Source organism: Artibeus jamaicensis, unplaced genomic scaffold, assembly GCF_021234435.1.
Source record: "Artibeus jamaicensis isolate MK-2021 breed Jamaican fruit bat unplaced genomic scaffold, CSHL_Jam_final scaffold_660, whole genome shotgun sequence".
Classification (NCBI taxonomy): Eukaryota; Metazoa; Chordata; class Mammalia; order Chiroptera; family Phyllostomidae; genus Artibeus; species Artibeus jamaicensis.
The window spans coordinates 1,105,273-1,112,601 of NW_026522052.1; the positions used below are offsets into that span (position 1 = coordinate 1,105,273).

A 7,329-nucleotide genomic window follows, 5' to 3' on the forward strand; every position below is an offset into this window, starting at 1 on the left:
GAAATGTTCAGGCCTAAAGCGAACTGGGGAAAGTGGCTGGCCCAGAGGGAGCTCTGTTTTCCCACTGTAGCTACATTCTTAGGCCAGAGCTAAAAAAACGGAGTAATTTCCTAATGTTTTGGTTTTGCCACAGATTTGTTTTTCCTGTGAATTTGTTTTTATTGGGATATAGGGGATGGGTCACTGGGTGGATTGTCCATTCTAATCTTCCTGGGATAGCTTTTTGGGGGCTTTTTCTAGCCATACTTGCTGAGATAGTTTTTAAGTGCCAGAATACCTTTGAACCACTAGATCTTGAAATTAAAATAGTCTTCAGTTTTCACACTCATTCTTAGCAAAGTAAGTCAATAAGGAATAAAAGCTGGCCACACTCCCTGTAGGAGTCAGGGCATGTGCACATTACTGAGAACAGGGAGAAGCTGGCCTTGCAATGGCTCCACATAAACATGAACTAAATCAGGGCGTGCTTGAGGCTTTCCACAGGAGTCCGTATAGAGGACAAGTGTCGTCCTGGCTTTCGAAGGTCCTGTGCTGTGCACTTGCCAACACTACCAAGTCCTGACCAAGAGCATTTGTTCAGTGGGTTCCAGCAATGGTCGTTGTTATTCCATGGCAGGAGATCCAGGCTCCCCAGATGAATTAAGTAAGATGCAAGGGTCAAGGGATTTAACTGACTCAAATAGCTGGCATTCGAAATGTGAATGAGACCCTCACCCTATTTCAGGACAATTTGGATTTTTTTATGTTTGCTGGTTTATTTTCAAGAACTTCTGGGAAACCTGGTATTCAAGATGAATAGTGGACTGGAAGTGACTGGCACAGGCTGATGTTCAGAGAACAGGTAGGGAGAGAGGCAGATGAACAAAGATGAACTCGGGAGGACGTGAGACCATATAGGGTATGAAGTGATGGGGCAGGTGGAATAAAAGCTGAAGATGAGGTCTCTCGCTGCAGCAACACCAGTAGGAGCCAGGACCTCAATTCAGCAGCCAAGGCCAAGGATTGTTTTAAGAAAATGGCAGACAAACCAGACATGGGGGAAATCGTCATGGAGTGGTAAGGCCAAGCTGAAGAAGACAGAGACACAGGAGAAGAACACCCTGCGGACCAGAGAGACCATTGAGCAGGAGAAGTGGAGTGAAATTTCTTAAGAACCTGGGGGATCCCCCACCCCCGGCATCTTTGGGACCCCAGTCCTGATGTGGAGGAAAAGCTGCCTGCAAAATGGACACAAGCGACAAACCTCACTGTGAACCCAGACTTTACAGGTACATTAGATGCCATCGGCCGTGGGTCTCTGAGGGGACCCCTCCACATTCAAACTGCCAAATCTTCCCTGGGATTACCCTGCGTATGATTAATAAAAATAAAACATGCCTTGTGGAAAAAAATACAATACATACATACACATGTAAAACTAAAGATGAAAATGGGGAAGACAGTAAGTGGAAGAACACAAAAGAAAAAATTAAAAGTGAAAAAAGAGAGGAAGGAAAGGTAAAGAAAGCTCTATGTGTGTTCAGGGAGTAGAGGGGAAGTAGGGAGAAAAAGGGGACCAAGAGCCAATTCCAAAAAGAAAAAGAAAAAAAAACAGAATGAAAGAAAAACAAAACTCTGTACAAGAGTTGAAGATTAAAAGAATTACTGAGAGCCCTGGTTGGTATGGCTCATTGGATTGAGTGCTGGCCTGTAAACCAAAGAATCACCAGTTCAATTCCCAGTCAGGGCACATGCCTGGGTTGTAGGACAGGTCACTAGTAGGGGGCATGTGAGAGGCAACCACACATTGGTGTTTCTCTCCCTCTCTTTCTCCCTCCCTTCCCCTCTCTAAAAACAAAAACAAATAAAATATATATTTAAAAAATACAAGAATTAGTGAGGGAGTCTGCAAAAAGGAAAGGGAAGTGAATATAAAAGCAGAGAGAAAGGGAGTCATATCTGGAGGCTGAATAGAGAAAAAGCAGCTAGTGCACCAGACAGACCTCATTTGGGAGGGATGGAGGAATGTCGTCTGGGCCAGAGAGAACTGGACTCTTCCCTTTCTCTGATGCCCTCAATCTCTCTCATCTCTGAAACCCTGTGGCTGAGTTGGATGATGAGGTGAAAATAAGTGGCAACTTCTCCTATTTCTGGTCCACTGTCAGCCCCAGCCCCAGTGCTTCAGGCCAGGTGGCCAGACCATCATGCGATTAACAAACCCAGAGGCTGATTTTTTAACTTGACGTATCTCTGGCATAGGGTTCACCCAGGGCCAAGAAGGCAACACCTGCCTGAAAGTGAATTTGACCCCTACCATTTGATGGTTCTAAGGCCTTCTTGTCGAGATGAGAGTGCCTTCTGGTAGGCTGAGGTCCTGGGCCTGACACTCTGGCTTAGAAGTGAACCTTAACAAGCAAGGATACGCCTTCTGGGCAGGGGCTCACTTTGGTTTCCTCCCTTAGCCTGTGTGTTAGGGCTAAATGCTCAGCACTAGAGGAAGATGTTGGCTAAAGCACTAATATTGTTTTCAGAGGCAGGGCTCATGATAGGGGCCTGAGCCTTAGGAGAAGGTTCTCAAGGGGCAAGAAAGTGAGAAAAATGTGTTCTGAGCAAGACATTTTTATACCCGAAGGGCCAGATCTGAAAGGAAACTCAAGTTGGCATCAATCCCTGGCACATCAGCAGAAAGGCTTGTGAACGAGAAGGCATGGTCATCTCCTCAGACACCTGTCTGGAAGTCACCAGAGTTGGCTCTCATTGTCCTTCCACTTCCTGGGGAGGGTTGCCATGTGACAGTGTAAAGTGACAGGGCCAGCTCCTCCTGTCTGAACAGGAGGTACTCAGGCTTGGGCAGCAAACTCCCACAGTCGTCAGACCCAGTCTGTTGTCATGAACTGAAGCCCACATTCTCGGGCTGGTTCACGCAGGAGAGAGCGTTAGTGGGAGAGCTTCCTATCAGAAAGAAAAACCTCTCTACTGCATGCCCACCAAGCTGTTTTTATTCCCACGAAAGAGTAATCTTGGTTGTAACTACAGAGATACACACATTAGGGGAAATTCAGAGATCAATTCTCTCTGGGTTTGTTATTTCAAAACCAGTGTTTGAGTTCCAGCCCTTCTTTATACCCATGGGAATGCTTCAATACCCTAATCTCCGGGAGCCTCAGTTTCTTCACATATAAAGTGGTGTTGATGATGCACAGTTTGTATGCTCGTTGTAGAAATTATGGGCAATATAAAGCCAGTGTCAACATCCTGCTGGTACATAATTGGTGACAATACATAAGAGCTTTTTATTATTGCTGTTTATAAAGAACCAGATGGGCTATAGGGCCATTCATGAAAGTCTCATTTCAGTTAGGTCAGGTAATGAGGAAGAAATAATTCCTTTATTATGTATGAAATATTTTTCTGGATTATGTTGTATTTGTATGCACCCCCCCCCCACAGCAGTGGCTCATGCTCTGCATCCTAACAAGCAGCAGGCAGGTTCTAAGGAAACTGCAGAGTGAGGAGAAGCCCTTGATAATAGGCTGCTTCTTTTGCAATAGCGGGAGACTTTGTCTTCCCACTCCCTTTCCACTTGAGTGAATAAAATTAAATCAATAGAATTCAGCAGATTAAGAAAAGTAGAGTCATCCCACAGCTTCATTACCTTGTAAGAGATAATGGCAACTCCAAGTCCCAGAGGGCAATTACCAAACTATAACACATCACTAGTGAGCAAACCACACACATCCACCCACTTCCTGAGCTGCTGCTGCTGCCACTGCCTTCCCTCAGTGCAGAACCTACTCCTGTTGGAGAGTGCCTCTCAGCCCCCCAGGATGCAGGGAGCCTCTCCCCTCATCTCCTAGGGCCAGCAGCTGTGTACCCATGAGCAGGCACAGCGGCTCTCCCAGCCACAGAGCATGAGCACTTAGTGAACAGATGCATGCCAAGGATCTGAACCTAAAGCAAGATACTAGTTTTGAAAAAAATGTCATTTATTCTCTTACTAATACAAACTAAAATAAAGGCTGGGGTGCAGCTGTGCTTCGAGAGTGACTTAATACAAGGTTGTTGCTGGCCACCAGGGCTATTTCCACCTATATTCATGCTCCTTACAGATGGACTTCTGTCCCTCAGACAGACATCCTCCACGTGGTTGAATTCTGCCTTGTCCTTGGACATGTTTTACTAGGTGTGAAGACCACAATAAATATATATCACCAGCAAGAAACCGATGTCTGAAGTTTAAAAAGTAAATAAGAAATGTCCCCAACCTGTCCAGCTTAGGTCATGGCTCTGCCTTTAGACCAATAACTGTGACTGTGTTCAAGGAGGCTACCAATAAAAACATATGGCAGCTTTTTTGCAAACCACAACATTGGAACGATGGGAAAACAATCCACTCCCAGTAGTATGGAAGAAAGTAAGGTACAATTTTTGACAGACAAAGAAAAAGCAAAAAGTTTCTATGTTGACAGTGCTGTGATTTTTCAGCAGCAAATCTAATGAAGATAGTGGTCCTCATAGCTAAGTGGAATTTTCTGCTTTCTCTGCCTTCTCTCTGTCTCCATTGCAATTACAGAAACTCCGTGCTCACTCAGGTTTGATGTTGGGTGAGTTGGAATGACAGGGACAATAATTAACTCACCAATTGAAGAGACGGCTACTCTAATTTTCAAAGCTCCTTTTCCTCCACGTAAACTTTAAGGATTGAGGTTCAGGATCTCATTCAAATCATTATACACTATTGTAAATATCTGCAGTACATACTTTTCTTCTGTGCCTTCCTGATTCGTTCACTTGGATTTTCACTGAAGTACATCAAACTCATCGTGTTAAAAGCTAAATTAATTAGTCTTTAATGACCACTCCCTTTACTGTGCCCTAACATTGTGTTTTTTATACAATGATGTGAACCTGAAGCATGGCAGTCACCTTTGACTTCTCCTTTAGCTCCCGTATTCAATTTATTACCAAGACACTTAATTAAATATTTCTTAAAGATATCAACTTCTCTATGTCTTTAAGAAAATTTCAGTCCAAGTATAACAGCTATCTTCTGCCTGAACTGCTGAAATGGCCCTCTATTTGGTCTCAGATCCACCACCCTCATCTGCAGCAAAAGTGACCTGTTCAAAAATTCAATGCAATGATTTTGTCCACATTGTTAAAATCTGGCTTTGGTGGCTCCCATTACTTCAAAGATGGAGCTAAAAAATGTTTCATGTTGCCTATAAAGCAGGTAGAAGTGAAGATGGAGACACATATAGGTTCAACTGCAGTGAGTTCTGCATTACTCTCCGTGAGAATTTCAGCACCAAAACCAGCTAAAAAAAAAAAAAAGCACTTTTTTTAATATCAGAACTTTTGATCTTTGGGCATTTGACCCTCTATTCAATACTGCAGAAAATAATTAAAGCATATTTACTGGTTTATTCTAAGAACAATGCATCCTCAGAAACTGACAAAACACTGAGAAGACTCCAATTATAGTAATTAGTGAGATTTCCAGAGTTAAATAAAAAATAACTCAGGACCTAGAATAAACTGGCCTATAACACAATATATTTCTATATGTATGGAGGTTGTGTATATGCATGAGAATATTGAGAAGTATTTAAAGATAAGAAGTAACTCATGTAAATGTCAAGCCCCCTAAAAATAATATTGCTGTTAACTTTGCTGAGATAAGCAAGCACTAATTATTTAACCAAATGTTAGCATAGGGGTTAAGAATAGGGACTCTTGGATCCAGAGTACCCAGGTCAAATCCTGGCTCTGCTAACATTTATTGATGAATTCTGGAAAGTTACTTAACATACTTGTGTCTTGGTTTCCTTAATTATGAGAGGGATGATAATAGTACCTTCCTAATCAGAGCTATTGAGAGGGCTGGTTAAATTATGTGCACAAAGCATTTTAAAACAGTATCTGGTACATAATAAGCACTAAAAATGTGTAGTAAACAGAATAATGCCCTCTTAAAAGGCATCCCATTACCTAATTTCCATAGTCCATGAATATGTTACCTTATAGTGGAGGGACTTTGTAAGCGAAATTACAAATAAGTACTTGAGATGGAGAGATGTGAAGTAATGCATTTAAAATAGACCATAAACCTTTTCCCATGTGTCTCAGTTGGTTGGGCTACATCCAGAAAAGCAAAGGGTCACTGGTTCAATTCCTGATTAGGGCACATGCCTGGGCTGCTGCTTCAGTCCCTGGTTGGGATGTGTGCAAGAGGCAGTAGATCAATGTTTCCCTCTCACATTGATGTTTTTCTGCCTCCATTTTCCTTTCTCTAAAAATAAATAAATAAAACATTTTAAAAAGTAAAGAAAAAATAAAATAGACAATGAAAGCTTTCTTTTTTAAGTCTATTTTATTGATTATGCTATTGCAGTTTTCCCAATTTTTTTCCCTTTATACCCCCTTGCCCTGCACTCCCCAGCCCACCAGCATTCCCTGCCTTAATTCATGTCCATGGGTTGTACGTATAAGTTCTTTGACTTCTCTGTTTCCTATGCCATTCTTAACCTCTCCCTGTTTATTTATGCCTACCAATTATGCTAGTTATTCTTTGACCAGTCCCCACCCTCTTCTTCCCCTCCCTGTCTCCACTGAAAACCCTCCATGGGATCTCCATTTTTCTGGTTCTGTTCCTATTCTAGTTCTTTGTTTAGTTTTTGGTTTTGTTTTAGGTTCAGTTATTAATAACTGTGAGTTTGTTGTAACTTTACTGTTCATATTTTTATCTTTTTCTTAGATAAGTCCCTTTAACATTTCTTATAATAAAGGCTTGATGATGATGAACTCCTTTAACCTGACCTTATCTGAGAAGCAGTTTATCTACCTTTCCATTCTAAATGAAAGCTTTGCTGGAGAGAGTCATCTTGGATGCAGGTCCTTGCCTTTCATAACTTCAAATACTTCTTTCCAGCCCCTTCTTGTCTGTGAGGTTTCTTTTAAGAAATCTGCTCATAGTCTAATGCACACTCCTTTGTAAGTAACTCTCTCCTTTCCTCCTGCTGCTTTTAAGATTCTCTCTTTATCTTTAATCTTGGGTAACTTAATGATGATGTGCCTTGGTATGTTCCTCTTTGGGTCCAACTTCTTTGGGACTTTTGGGGCTTCCTGGACTTCCTGGAAGTCTATTTCCTTTGCCAGATTGGGGAAGTTTTCTTTCATTATTGTTCAAACAAGTTTTCAAATTCTTGCTCTTGTTCTTCTCCTTCTGGCACCCCTATGATTTGAATGTTAGAGCACTTAAAGTTGCCCCATAGGTTACTAAGCCTCCCCTTATTTTTTTGAATTCTTGTTTCTTCATTTTGTCCCAGTTGGATGTTTATTTCTTCCTTT

The 7,329-nt window shown here is 41.9% G+C and overlaps 1 pseudogene; it reads left to right on the plus strand.

The window, feature by feature from the left end:
- Positions 1-1,015: 1,015 nt before the first annotated feature.
- LOC119061194 (thymosin beta-10-like) lies at positions 1,016-1,151 on the plus strand (annotated as a pseudogene).
- Positions 1,152-7,329: the final 6,178 nt, after the last annotated feature.